Source organism: Entelurus aequoreus, linkage group LG09, assembly GCF_033978785.1.
Source record: "Entelurus aequoreus isolate RoL-2023_Sb linkage group LG09, RoL_Eaeq_v1.1, whole genome shotgun sequence".
In the NCBI taxonomy this organism is placed as follows: Eukaryota; Metazoa; Chordata; class Actinopteri; order Syngnathiformes; family Syngnathidae; genus Entelurus; species Entelurus aequoreus.
In genome coordinates this window covers 27,027,083-27,043,016 of record NC_084739.1, presented here as the reverse complement: position 1 = coordinate 27,043,016, position 15,934 = coordinate 27,027,083, and the positions used below count along the sequence as shown (strand labels likewise).

The 15,934-nt window shown below is 38.7% G+C and overlaps 1 protein-coding gene and 1 non-coding gene across 5 annotated transcripts in view; one reads left to right on the top strand and one right to left on the bottom strand.

Annotated features, from left to right (window-relative positions):
- The window catches only part of macrod2 (mono-ADP ribosylhydrolase 2), a 1,153,479-nt gene that overhangs the window by 864,860 nt on the left and 272,685 nt on the right, over nucleotides 1-15,934 (top strand). The gene's annotated exons all lie outside the window — the stretch shown is intronic.
- trnag-gcc (transfer RNA glycine (anticodon GCC)) lies at nucleotides 14,419-14,492 on the bottom strand. The gene has a single exon. It is a non-coding gene; the product is annotated as a tRNA-Gly (tRNA).

Below are 15,934 nucleotides of genomic sequence, written 5' to 3'. Positions count from 1 at the left end.
TAAAAGTAGCTTGCTACATCAAAACTACATTTAAGAGCATTTATATCTATGGGCCCACTTGTATAATATCAATGTTAATGTAACTGAGAGTGTACAAATGGACCTAATAAGGGTCCATTACTATTAACTATCTGTCATACACTGTATGTATTTATTATAGTTTGCCTTTTCTTTGGCCCACCCCTATAATGTTATTCATTTTCTCTACCTACAGTAAAAAACATCTATATCTTGCCAAAAAAAACAATGACTTGTGTGTTGTTTGGGAACAGTTGGTAATGGTTATATGCAGTAAAACTTTTCATGAACTCAACTCAACCTGTGTGTTGGACGTCTTAGATGAAGAGAGCAGTTATGATTTTGGTTTACAGAGTAAACAACTAAAAACTAAGGTTGTGGGCATTGTTTTCCCTAAACGCATACATTTGTCTAAATATGACTAAGGACACGCATTATTGTGGGTTTCCTGCACGTCATCTTCATCACTAAAGGAAAAATCTAATCCGGGGAAGAGAATCCCTCTACCATTTTAATTTTTTTTTTTTTTGGTCGTCAGCTTGAAGCGTTCCTCTGTCTCCGATTCCCTTGTCGTCATGTGACATGTTATGATTTTGCTAACAAGTTTTGATGACCCGCCTTATCTTGCCTCTGATTGGCCAGTCCGTAATTGTCCGGTTCAAACACCGATGACATCTATTAAACAGACAAGAAGCAAGGAATTAAACAGAGACAAGATTCAATTTAGCTCAATGAGGAGAGCGTGTACACCTGTACTAGCTTGTACAGTGTCGTCCCACACTCTGACAAAAGGATTGCACGCCTCCTCTTTTATTTGGACTTTCCCTGATTACATGGCAACAGCTGTTTCTAAGCTGAGAGGGGGTCGTAAACAGCCGTCGCCCTTGGTCACAAAACAGTTCAAAGAAAAGATGCCTGGAGCTTGCGTCAGGTCCTGCTTCCTCTCTGCTTTGTAGATCTCGGGTCAAGACAAGATGTTCCTGTGGATTACAATAGATCAAAGAAACCGATACCTTCATGTCGCTTCCCATCGTACACAGTGGAGTTTTACAAGCCTTTTGCTTGGTAAGATCAAAGACAGCTTTTGTCCTCTCGCCAGGAACTCATGTAAACACAAAGTTTTGTGATAACTTAGATACAATTATTCTGACAGTAATGTTTCACCCTAACCTTAGCCAATTGTAACTCATCATACGAACATCAACCAATCATTATGGATGTTTCTGTATGTATAAATGTTCTCATTCATCCAAGTCATTGTATTTTCCCCATATTTTGGGGGGGCCTGGATTCGCAGTCCATTTTCTCTTTTTGTAGCTAGTAGCTTTGATGTAAGCTATCTTGCTAAATGGGTCTAAAATTACTAAGCTACAGAAAAAGCTATGTGTTAAAAAAGTAGCTAAGCTACCGCCAAGCTACTGGAAAAGGTAGTTAAACTACATAGTTTAGCTGCCCATCAGTGTTCATTTGTATGCATGGTGATAGTTAAAATTGTAATATGCATTACCTGTAAAGATAATAAAGGTTTCATGATGGCGACTGGTTGATGTGAAAAACAGTATTTCAATGGTAAACAATATTTTGTAAGGGATTGTGTTTGACCTTGGAAGTTCCAATGCAGTTAGAAGGGATTATTTTAATAAATTAAATACTGAACTTTATGCTCTAAGCAAAACAAGTGCTGTCCTAAAGTATTTATTTAATCCCTTCAAATTGTAACAATAGCTGCAGTAAAGGTGAGGATGCTGAAGCTGTGGGCAGGTTTGACAAAGCCTTAAGACAACCAAATGTGTTTATGCAGCATCAGTATGCAAATGCAAAATAATTAGGCAAAGAGGCTTACTTTTTGTAATGTTTTTTTTAACGGCTGCGTATGTTAACTACGTGACCCGGGCTTGCACTTTCGTCAGAACTGTCTCTGTATTGCTGTATTTTATATAAAAGGCTCCCTGTTGTATTCCCGGTCTGTCTAAGGTAATAAGATGGGGGGGGGTTGAGCAGCATTAATTGCTTGGCCCTGGCAACAAAGCAGGTGGTCTGGGGCAGGTCATCGCCTGCCCGCAGAAAGGGCACCGCTCATCCACTCCACGCCCAGTTTTCCTATCCCCTTCTGCCACAAGAAAACACCAGGATGTTACGCATGGAGCGCTCTCTCAGGGGGTGTCACAAAGTCACCTCGGCCAAAATGCTCGTTTTATTTTCTGTTGCCATCCTAAAATAATCATGCCATTCCATTTGCAATAAATGCAAAAATTTGAATTGGGGCTGCCCATTTTCCATAAACCTATTTCAGACAATAGCGCCACTCCTATTACTATAACTCGCTGTCTCCGTCCGCATGCATAAACATCTTTGAAGGCCAGCGTTTGGTCTGACTTGTGGCTAATACATTCATCAAGCCGGTGCCAAGCCAATATCACACTGTCACAAGAGAGTGGGTGCCATTCTATCACCATGAGGGGCTGACAAAACAAATCCCTTTCCATTATACTCTCTCAGGCCAATGTCTTATATTGCCTCCCTGCTCCTGGGTAATGTTTATTTCTTCTCTCTGCACTGATGGAACCAGGTCCACCTACACACTCACCCCCAAACTTGCTTTGGGCCGCCTTAAGTGTTTGTACTTTTGGAGTAACATAGGCAAGAGTGGAGAACTGCACAACTTTTTTCATCCAAAGAAAGCTTTTCCCACTGCTGTGCCTTTACTGTGAAAAATTTGATTAAAAAAAAAAAAAAAAAATGTTTTTCAAATAAGTGCATTCTAAAGTCAAATCAATAATTATGCCTGCGTAAAAATTCACATGCTTTTTCCTGGAAAATGTCTCTGCTGGGCAAAAACTATTCATCTTACAAGCTTATTATAGAGAACAGTTGATGCTCTGAACCTTCTTCTTATCACTCTGGAGTCCATGTTTCTCATTCAGGGGATGCTGTTAAAAAGCTGTCGTCCTGCAGAGAGAGGTCCCCAGTACACCCCTGTGCTGTCTTCGCCTGCAGCACTGAATTACTATTTATATGCACAACTTCCACAGCACACCAGAGTATGCCCATGTTCAACCAGCATAGCTAAACCAGTGTAGCTTTTTTTCCCCTCTGCTTTTCTGGCTTCCTCGTGGCTACAGACAGAAAATATTATTTCAAATATCATTGAATGGAAATTCAACAACCACGGTTTACTTGAGTTTTTGTTCCAAAACAAATCAATGAGCCATTGGCCCAATTCCGATCAGATAAAAGTATCTTTTGAATTTTGAAATGAAAGCAAATATTTTTTATGAATTTATCAGATTAGATGTGTTCACAGTCAGGTCGTGGGATTAACTCCAGTCCACATTTAATATGAAGGATATGATTGATTTCCAAGTGTGCTGCAAGGAGACACACTTAAGTTTCAAGACAACTTTGGCTTAATTTTGAATTGGGTTGCAGTTGCACTGCATTACTCACTTAAAAAGGATACACCTCAAACTTTATACAGTGGTGCCTTGACACATCACATTAATTAAGTGACGGAGCTCGTAACGGAAAATACTCGTATCTAGGGTTGTACGGTATACCGGTATTAGTATAGTACCGCGATACTAATGAATCATTTTTGGTACTATTAGATTTATATAGCGCCTTTATATTAGATACCCAAAGTGCTCACAGAGAATTGAGAACCCATCATTCATTTACTCCACACTCACACATAGGTGGTGGTAAGCTACATTTATAGCCACAGCTGCCCTGGGGTAGACTGACGGAAACTGGTTCTGAAAAAGAAACGGTTTTTGATTCCCATCCGTAGACACACCGCATAATACGGGGCGGATCTTACAGGGTTTACTCTTGCATTTGCTACAGCAACTTGCGGAGAAAATGTATAAAAAGCTGGTTTTCAACTCAAACTTTTGCTCAAAGCAAAACACAAAAGTATTGAACTAAATTGTAAGTGGTTCTCTCGTAAGTGGGGGTACCGCTATTTTAGAATATAGTTGTCGTATAAACTTTGAATCTCCACTCAACATGGTGTTCTTATTTAATTACAGCTACTTGTTACTTTGCCAAAACATTTATTGAGTTAGTAACAGAATTACTCTTTAGGAAAAGTAATTAATTATTAGGGAAAGTAAATATTGCATTACTTTTAAAAATATATATATATCTGTCAAATGCAGTTGAAATGTGTTTCATGAAAGCAGAGTGTATGTGTGTATGTGTGTGCCTTTAAAAGTTGGTGCCTGTTGCCAAGTAACGTCAGCGAAGAGAGCCACACAGAGCAGCATTACCTCAGCTGTGTTTGTGAGCTCTTGCGGGACGGCAGTTAGGCAGCACTAGATTGTGTTACCTCTGGTTAATAAAAGGATTGAATATGCTCCCATGGCTGTAGTCTCCTTGTCCCCAAACAGATTATTGTAGGATTGCAAGCTTGTCACTCCAATCATTGATTTGTTGTTCATTATTCCCATGTTGTAGTAGTGTGTGTTTGTTGTGTCGTGTTTGCTGTGTGATGTTGCCTCCTTCTATTTGATATCAAGTTCATTTTATTGTGGGGCTGGTTGTTGCTTTCACTAATAAAAATATATTTCCTGCATTGTTGACACAAAAACCACATCAAAAGCACAGTGCCATGTTACAGCAAATGCATAGGTAACGGCGTTGGAATGTAAATAAAAGTAATGAATTAGCTTGCTCATTACTAGAAAAATGAACGCCATTATTCTGAACACTGTTCATTCCATATACAGTATGCTTGGTGTGCACTTTAGCACTGCTGTGTGCTGCGATTATCATCTTCCACATAACTCACGCTTAGAAGCGAAAATATCAATGTTGTTTACTGCTGTTTATCCAGTTGTCTTGGGCAGTTGTAGAATATAGCAGAATAAATTAAAATAAATGAGATGAATCCCATTTGTTGCATTAACATGAATAAATAGCCGTTTAATTTTTTTACAGTTGTGTGATAATTGGAGAGGCTTTGAAGAAAATAATCGTTTTGGGAAAGCTTAACTGTGAATGTGTAGCTCGAATCCCTTTTGAGGTTCTAATGAGACATTATTTCAGACCACTGTAAGTGAGTAAGTGACTTTGTCAGTGAGTGAGTGAGTGAATTTCAGCTTTTATGTACAGCAGCCACATCTTCCGCCACACTCGAATGACTAATTGAGCTTTTTGAGAAACACATTATGACATTATGAGTCTAGATGTTCTGGCACGAAGTTGGGTCTTACTGTCAAATTGCTCCTTAAATTACAAATGACGAGGGTGGAGTTAAGTCTCGTTAAACAAAAGCAGAGCAAAGTTTTAAGAAATATTTAACATGCCATCTGCCAGCCTCTCCCAAACCAGCTCGATGCAGTGGTGTGTACGGTGAAACGCACGAAGGGTGGGATGGAAATAGACAGTCATGAGCCATGAGCTTCAGGGCTCCGGTGCACTCGAGACGTCTTCATTCTCCAATGCTCCTCTGACACGTCCTCTTTGAGTCGAGTGTCCTTAGATGTGCTTTGGACCTCCTTGTTTATTTAAGTGAATTCGTACACAAGCCTTGTTTTAAAGAAAAGCGGAATACAAAAAATAATTGCCCACTTTACGTCAGCGGCCGAGGCAAAGACGTTAAAGTACGAGCATCGCCGAGCGAGAGCACAGGCGCTTTTTATCCTCGTCTGTCAGAGAGAGATTTCTAAAGGGCTTTGAGACATTTCCCTCTGACATTTTAGCTCCTCCAACACGACTCGATAGAACCTCATTCATCCTGTCTGCCTCAGAAGGCGGCCAGGGGTTGGACCATAACCAGATTCAGTCTGTCACATCATCGCCAGGCCTTTAGACATGCTCGTATCTGAGCGCTCTGCTGACAGAGAGCTCAGCTGCTCAGTAGTGGCTCATCCTCCGAGGTAATTTCTTAATGGACCTCGCAAAAAGGATCTTTCAAGATTTTAATAAGTATACTCAGTGACTGTATGTAAACATGTCAGTGCGTGCTTCATGGTCTAACATGTTTAGGCACAGTCCAGCTATTAGTGTTTGGATGTATTGTTCTCCATTAATCGGTGCTGATTCCTAAATGCTTGCATAGTACTGTACAAAAGTCATGTTCACACAATACAACTGTACAGTACAAGTAAATTGATGATTGATTGATTGCAATAAAAATGTATAATTCAGCACCAAACTACAAAGATCTGGGCAGTGACAGGAATGTGTCATTACAGTTATTGACTAACTTAGCCACCAAAGGAACAGTCCACTCTGCAAAATAACAATGGAACATCCTGTATGTTTGCCAAAGCATTGTGGAACACGAACGGTTGAACATTTTAACATTGACCTAAAAACAATTAGGAACTGGAAAAAATAAAATAAAATAGCAATTCTCCCTGAAGCGGCTAGATCAGGGGTGTCGATCTTGTTTTCATCGAGGGCCACATTGCAGTCATGGCTGCACTTAGAGGGCCGCTTGTAACAGTAAATGTAAGAATATAAAAGTATAATCGCCTCATTATATTATTACTTATGCATTTTTGTACGTACAAATTGATGGATAACTTGCTTTGAAATTGTAAGTCAAGGTGACAAGTAGATATTTAAGTATTTATTGTTATTTGTACAAACTATCAAACAGTATAAAATAATTAGGAGTGCTAAAAAATGTTTTTTATCACATTCACATCACGATTTTTTTTTAGTAATTTTCAAAAAGCGATTTTTTTATTTGTTTTGGATGAATTAATCAAAAATAAAATAATACATTACAACAAATATGCTTACTTGGTGCACATATGTGTTATACATCAGCAACCAAAAGGAGGTTTTGTAACCTGTAAGCTGTGTTGTTAAGGTGTTGTTATTATTATACCAAATAATATATTGCAAAAATCAGTTTGAACCGAGAATCGTGTTGAATCGATTATGAATCAAATCCTCACCCCAAGAATCGTAATCGAATGGCGAGGTGCCCAAATATTCACACCAATAACAATTCAATATATATCAAAGTTTAAAACATATGACATTTCATGTATTATATACATGTTTTTCTGTCAAAATGGTAATAATGAAAACATTTCGTAAGAAAGATGAAGTATGCACATTATTCCCAGGCTTTCGCGGGCCACATTAAATGATGTGTCGGGGCCTTGAGTTTGACACATGTGGGCTAGATGGTTTGCAAGGAATTGGATGGTATGTTTTTAGTGTGGATTTATTGCATGCTGGATATATACACAGTACTGTCCAATAAATGATAAGAAGAAATGCTACTTTTACTCCGTTACATTGAGTTTCTTTCCGATCGTTACATTGATTTATATCCCAAGTATATACAGGTATAATCTTTTGATTAAGGCTTACAAAGACGTATTCCTTTGTCAGCAAGCCTTTCTGTTTCGCCAATCCAACATAAGCACTAATGACGGTTGAATCCAGGTCACCAACCTGGCATTTCACCTGGCGTGGAATGAAAAGGGAGGGAATGTTTACCCCAAACAAGCACAACGTACAGATGTAGAAGCTGAAATAGGTGAGTATTTTTAAAATATATGACGAAATAGAAACCTACTTGTTTTATAAGTTGTCGTGGCTTGTGCAGCCCTTTGAGACACAGATTTAGGGCTATATAAGTAAACGTTGATTGATTGATTGATTGATTGTTTTTTTAGATCTAGTATTAGTTAACATATATTCTTTTTCATACTCTAAATCTCCAAAATTATTCTACTTATCAGACAGTGCCTTAACATTAATAAAATACATTTTACAGTTGCATTTCAGTTCACCATTCATCTTCGGGTTGCAATGCCAGGAGGGGTTTTGTGGAGAAAATTAAAAGAAATTCAATTAGGTGATTTGCTGAATTGAAGGGGAAATGGCAGTGATGTGGAAAAAGCTTTTAATCTTGGTGAACCACCTCTTCTTCCATTAAGCTCATATCGCCCGCTTATCACACTAATCACTCCACCCAATGTCTGCAGTCTTGGCGATTTTTAAATGAAGCCATTATGGCCTGATTGTGTCCACCAGGACTGGCAGACACGGCATACACTTGTGAAGTGGGCTTAAAACAATCAAAGTACAATCAGGTTGTTGTGACGATGCTATGGTCCAATTAGAGCACACGGAAAAGTGTGGATTTTGACTATTTCTGTCATGACGGAAAAATTAAAACTTGGAATTTGGGTCATTATGCCATTAAGTTGAATGTGTGTCTTATGTTGAACGTTACAACATTTTTATACTGTAAATATTGTACTTATTACACACTAGTTGATTGATTGTAACATGCATCTTATTTGTATTATTCATTACCAAATTTGGAGGTGTTGAAATAGCCATGTAAAATCACTAATGCTAATCAGTAGCATGTATATGGTAAAGCCAACGTAAATTAGCATTGAGCTCACACATTTTGGAAAAGTGGAGCCTTACTTTTTGTTTAAATGTTTTTCATCGGGCATACTTGCTTTGTTGGCATGGACATTTGCAACATTAACTACAGACCCCTTGGCTGAGTCTACTCTGAGTGTTGCTTAAGTGCTTGTTTCCCCTCCAAATGTTTGAGCAATGGTTTAGTCTACAACTAGACATGACGTCCCGTGCAACAAAAGTATTGAAATATGGTACCATTTGATTGTACGTGAATGTATACACGGCATTATCGACAAAAGTTGTTTGATACATATACAAGTACTAAATTTGATACCCGTACATACATGCAATAGATTGAGATGAGAGAAAAAAGTCTGCCTTTAAAAATAAAATGATACTGAATACAGTACATATCGTGAGTTTGGAAGGTGATGAGCCCAGCCAATCTTGTGCATGAAGCAACAGCAGCAGTATCACACTATGCTAGCTTTAGTTTCCAACAACAAGCTGTCCAGGACAAAACCAAAGAAACTGAGGACTTCCTGGCATTAACCCAGATTCACGGTGGCGTGAAGATACAGTACATTATTAGAGGCCATTGCAACATTTGTTGGTAAAGATTTACCCTACAGCCGGATGTGGTGCTGTGGTCGGACGAAGGAAAATGATCATCCTAATGGAACTTACAGTTCCATGGAAAGAGGAAAGAACAAGTGCCAAATATCAAGACCTCTTTCGTGAAAGCAGGGAGAAAGCATGGCAGGTGTGGTTGTTTCCGGTCGAGGTCGGCTGTAGAGGATTCCCTGCCCAGTCAGTGCGGGGAATGCTAATAGCCATTGGAGTCACGGTAAGACAAGAAAGACAAAAGCACGCAGGATGGGAGAGGCAGCAGAGAGAGCCTCTTGCTGGTTATGGAATAGGAGAGAAGAGATAAGCTGGAAGTCAGGAGGAGGAGACGGGCAGTGACTTGGCCACCACTGCACCACTGGGAAGGGTCGAAGCACCCAGTGAACGATGGGTACCGCCTGACGACATCTACTCACCTTGGCAAAGTCTACATTCACTTAAAGGCCTACTGAAATGAAATGTTCTTATTTAAACAGGGATAGCAGGTCCATTCTATGTGTCATACTTGATCATTTCGCGATATTGCCATATTTTTGCTGAAAGGATTTAGTAGAGAACATCGACGATAAAGTTCGCAACAAAAAAGCCTTGCCTGTACCGGGAGTAGCTACTCACATCTGCACATTGTTTACAATCATGGCCACCAGCAGCGAGAGCGATTCGGACCGAGAAAGCGACGATTACCCCATTAATTTGAGCGAGGATGAAAGATTTGTGGATGAGGAAAGTGAGAGTGAAGGACTAGAGGGCAGTGGAAGCGATTCAGATAGGGAAGATGCTGTGAGAGGCGGGTGGGAGCTGATATTCAGCTGGGAATGACTAAAACAGTAAATAAACACAAGACATATATATACTCTATTAGCCACAACACAACCAGGCTTATATTTAATATGCCACAAATTAATCCGCATAACAAACACCTCCCCCCTCCCGTCCATATAACCCACCAATACAACTCAAACACCCGCACAACACACTCAATCCCACAGTCCAAAGTACCGTTCTCCTCCGTAAAGTTCATACAGCACAAATATTTCCCCAAAGTTACATACGTGACATGCACATAGCGCAGACCTGGGCATTCTGCGGCCCGCAGGCCGCATCCGGCCCTTCGTGCGTCCCTGTCCGGCCCGCGTGAGGCCAATCATAAATTACAAAATACATTTAAAAAAGTATCTATGTCGAGTGTGCAATACAACGGTGCTGCTTTTGTTTTGAAAAGCGTTATTTGCATTACTTCCTTGTGGACGTATGCGCGTGTGCGATTGTGAGGGGAATTGAACAGCGCAATTACAAAATAAAGTTTAAAAAACATCTATGTCGTGCGCGCAATACAACTGTGCTGCTTTTATTTTGAAAAGTGTTATTTATGTGCGTATGTCCGGGTGTAACCTGTGAGGGAAGGTGCACAGCGACAAGTGATGAGACGCTGAAGAGAGAAAAGTTGATGACGAATGGCGAGTTTTCAACAAGACATGGACTGCCAAGTAGGACTTTTAGTAGTAAATAGTAGTAGTAGTAGGACCCAACAAGGACTTTTTGCCAAATTTCACACCCCCAGGGATGCAGCTGTCAGGACAAGTTTCGTCATTTCTCACAAAAGCGCCAGAAAAAGAAAGGCGTTTTCTGACGGAGAGTTTAATAAGGAGTGCTACTTGGACTCTGTTGCGCTGTATGCCCGGAGACTTGGACTGTTTTCCGCTGGCTTTATTTGGATGAGATCTGCGATGTACGTGACACCGCCCAGCTGCTCATCTTCTTCAAATCACGGAGGAGCTGGCAGCCATGCAGTCAATTAAAGAGACAACCACAGGTAATGACTTGTTCACATAGGTAAATGCGTTTTTGGATATGCTAGGACTGAAATGGGACAAGCTGGCAGGTGTGACAATCCAATCCAATCCACTTTATTTATATAGCACATGTAAACAACAAAATGTATCCAAAGTGCTGCACAACAATATTAAAAACAATATTCAAATAGTATCCTTAGCTCCACCAATGACTGCATAAAAAGAAAAATAATTACATATAAAACCAATATAAAAACCAATATAAATAAATATGATTAAAAAAGATTTTTAACAACAGATGGTTGTCCAAATCTGACGGGGAAAAATGTTGGATAATGCAGGATAAAGTGACAGAAATTAACCCTGTGCAGAAATGGACATTTTTGCATTGTATAATACATCAGGAAGTGTTTTGTAAAACAGTGATAAAAATAAAACCATCAAAAGCAATCTGCTTTTGTATAAAGTTAAGTTAGGTTAAATTAAATTATTAGTATTATTATTAATTATTATTATTATTATCATCATTATTATTTATCTTACGGTATATAAAAAATAATATTGAGCAAAATTTAATTGAAATATTGTTGTGTGGCCCTCCAGCAGTGCTCGGGTTGCTTATGCGGCCCCCGGTAAAAATTAATTGCCCACCCCTGACATAGCGGCACGCACGTACGGGCAAGTGATCAAATGTTTGGAAGCCAAAGCTGCGTACTCACGGTAGCGCGTCTGCTATCCAACTCAAAGTCCTCCTGGTTGTGTTGCTGCAGCCGGCCGCTAATACACCGCTTCCCACCTACAGCTTTCTTCTTTGCTGTCTTCATTGTTCATTAAACAAATTGCAAAAGATTCACCAACACAGATGTCCAGAATACTGTGGAATTTTGCGATGGAAACAGACGACTTAATAGCTGGCCACAATGGTGTCCCAATATGTCCGCTACAATCCGTGACGTCACGCGCAAACGTCATCATACCGAGACATTTTCAGCAGAATATTTCGCGGGAAATTTAAAATTGCACTTTACTAATCTAACCCAACCGTATTGGCATGTGTTGCAATGTTAAGATTTCATCATTGATATATAAACTATCAGACTGCGTGGTCGGTAGTAGTGGGTTTCAGTAGGCCTTTAAGGTGAATGAAAGAGAAGCATCTTCAGATGTACTTGTAATCAATTTAAACTTTGAACTTTTGATCTCTCTGGTGGTGTAAACCAAACTATGAAGTCCCAGTCTAAAAATTGCATCAAAATGTACCTTTGTGATCAACTTTGGCCCTTCAGCTTTTTAAAATGACATTACATTTCAAGTGCATAACATTCTAAAAAGTGGTATTTTTTTGTGTTTTTTTCCTGCCAAATATTGAAACTGATATAATTTTTAAGCTGGGTTTAGCATCAGCACGGGTGTGCCCTTTGTCATTATTCATGCTCGCCAATCGATTCTCCACTTTGCCATGCAATCAGTTAACTTGACTTTTATTCATAATTAAAGCTATCTACATGCAAATCAGGCAAAGTCAGAGGGCAAGTTGCGCTGAACGCGCATCCGATTTTGCTATTCTCAGGTTCATCATTGCTAATGTTTGTTGCAATCGCTTACCAATAAAACATGCACATGCTAACCCATACACATGAGCTCATTTACCCTTTTGTCGAGAAGAGCAAACAATCATCGCGCTGATTGAAACTTCATGTAAATTGCTAATGTTAATGTGATTACTTTTTAATGTCATATTTTGCAGTCCTATTTCCATTTTAATGTTTTTACTCTACAGCTTTATAAGGGTAAAATAGTGCCTTAGTCTAGTTTTCATTCAATTTTCCAAACATTTTTTCAAACTATTGGTTTTATATAGATGGATAATTAACTTAAAAATAAAATTTAAATACCCGCAGCAGTCCCCACTCCAGTAATGAATAAGTACATGTCCCCATTTAGAGAGACTGTGTGCACATATACGCATGATGTGACACGGTGTCATAACTTAATTGATAAATTAAATCTCCGACACGCTGACGAAATCGGTCATAATCTAATAGCAAATAATTTTGGTGTCATTTTCATTATCCAAAAGGTTAAACCAGAAAAGATGTCCGGAGCAATGATGATGAATTATGTGTGCCAGGATGCTGACCAAAAGAAGCAAACAAGGAGTGTTTTATCATACGGTATGTCATATATTAATAACAATACAGGTGCAGTATAAAATGCATATCTAAAATCAAGGGGTCTCTTTTAGTCATTATATTTTTTCATTCATACAGGTAATAATCTTGCTGAATTATAATAATATTTGTATGAAACAATACAATGAGCAATGTACAGTATATGTTATCCTATAAAAAATGTAATTGTTTGACAATTTAAATTTCGAAAACTACGATTTAACTTTTTTTCTACACAATTTAACATGTTGTTTGTATTTGTGTGGGGTCGTTATGAAACTCTTACACTATACTTACTCTCAACTAGTTTGGCTGCGGGACCCACCATCTCCCTTTCATGATAAGCAGTGTTCCAAATTGCTCATCACTGCCCACACAGTGACATTTTTCAAGAATGTAGATTTCTAAATAATGTTTATGATGTGTCCAAAGTCAGATGGGATAGGCTCCAACTTACCTGTGACCCAAGTGAGGAGAAGCGGTCTGTAAAATGTATGGATTTTGATATTACAGCTAATAAGGGGTCTCTTTAGTTGTTATATTTTTTCATTCATACAAGTAATAATCCTGCTGAATTATAATAATATTTGTATGAAACAATACACATCTGAGCCTGTTTTTATGAGTAGTGTACAGTATATGTTATTCTATAAAAAAAATAATTGTTTGACAATTTAAATTTAGAAAACTATGATCAACTTTTTTTCTACACAATTTAACATGTTGTTTGTATTTGTGTGGGGTTGGGCTCAGTGGCCTTGTGGTTAGAGTGTCCGCCCTGAGATTGGTAGGTCGTGAGTTCAAACCCTGGCCGAGTCATACCAAAGACTATAAAAATGGGACCCATTACCTCCCTGCTTGGCACTCGGCATCAATGGTTGGAATTGGGGGTTAAATCACCAAAATGATTCCCGGGCGCGGCCACCGCTGCTGCTCATTGCTTGCCTCACCTTCTAGGGAGTGAACAAGAGGATGGGTCAAATGCAGAGGGTAATTTCACCACACCTACGGTGTGTGTGACAATCATTGGTACTTTAACTTTAAAAATAACATTTAAAAAAATAGTATCTCATGAAATAAAAAACATGTCAAATGTTCAAAATAGTAAACTACTGGTTCATCCGTCCGTCCGTTTTCTACCGCTTGTCCCTTTTGGGGTCGCGGGGGGTGCTGGAGCCTATCTCAGGTGCATTCAGGCAGAAGGCGGGGTACACCCTGGACAAGTCGCCACCTCATCGCAGGGCCAACACAGATAGACAGACAATATTCGCACTCACATTCACACACTAGGGCCAATTTAGTGTTGCCAATCAACCTATCCCCAGGTGCATGTTTTTGGCGGTGGGAGGAAGCCGGAGTACCCGGAGGAAACCCACGCAGTCACTCAGAAAGATCCCAAGCCCGGGATTGAACTCAGGACTACCCAGGACCTCCGCATTGTGAGGCACAAACTATGTTGCTTTGGCCAGGAATCGAACCCGGGCCTCCCGCGTGGCAGGCGGGAATTCTACCACTGAACCACCAATTCAGTGGTAAAATTACTGATTCATGTCTAATCAAATAAATAAACTGCAAAAACTTACTGAGCCGAAACGGTCTATTTGTTTTAATGGAACTCCTTAAAATCCAAAATCCAAAGTATTGAAATTCAATGATTTGAAGCTTGGGCAACCAGCTAAAATTATGCACAAAGCAAACTATAACGTGCTACCCTAGAATGTACAACAATTATTCTCAACAACTCTTCTCAAAAGAGGAGGAATATAACCTTAGAGAAAAATCTAACTTAAAACATTTGTATTCACGTACAACACTTAAAACGTTAAACATATCAGTATGTGGGATTAAATTATGGAATGGATTAAGCAAATACGTCAAACAATGTACTAATATGATCCAGTTTGAGAAACTCTTCAAACTCCAAGTGTTTACAAAGTACAAAGAAGAAGAATCCAGATTTTTACATTAAATTCTTGTGACATTTTGAACCTTATTGAAAATGAAATAATACTATTTATCTCATTATGTGAATTACAACTTTTGTAACTATTTATTCATGAGAACTTTTGTATTTATATCTCATTGATTGATTGATTTATTTATTTTTTGATGTTTCAAATAGAGAACAGGAAGTCAACAAATGTATTAGTAATTAAATAAGATCCGGTTCTTCCTACTCCTTTTCAGACCTGTTGTAATGAGAAAATGGAAATATGAGAAATATGTGATGCATCACATTGTAACTGTATGCATGTTTGAAATAAACTTAAACAACAACAACATTTAATAATGTGCATGATATTTTAATTTATTGAGATGTGCAAGTGACTCGTGATTGCAAATCGTATTGGTCACTGAAAAGAGCCGTTCAAAAGACTTGATTTGTTTACGAATGTCACATCTCTACCAGGCAAAGACCTGTGATCTACCAATTAAGAATCACTGCTATAAATTGGGGCACCAAGCAGAATTTATCTTATAGCCTCCCCTTCATTTTTGCAGGATTGCAACATTTTTTCAGACATTTTTAATGATTTTGAATTGATTTTTATATTTTCTAATTAAACTGCATGTTTTGTACTAAAATAATAATGGGAAATAAATAGTTTTTTTTCTTTGTGAAATAACAAATTGAACATAAATATAATATAAATTGGCAAACCTTCCAGACAAAGCTCTGACCTGGACTTTAACCCAGTACCACTGCCTTACAAGATCATATATGCCATTATATTCTTAGTAGTGACGGAGCAGAATATGTTTGCTGTAAAATGTCATATGAGGGCGCCCTGTCATTCATAAATTAGATTTTAACATGTGCTTCTTTATGCCAAACGGGACCCACCACAATTGCAGGGCCCTACGTACAGCTCGTAATCTGCGTACAGGGAGTGGTGGCCCAGACTGTATTTTATATGACAATATAAAATGTATAAATTTCACTCACACACTTGATTCCAAGATAAGCATCTA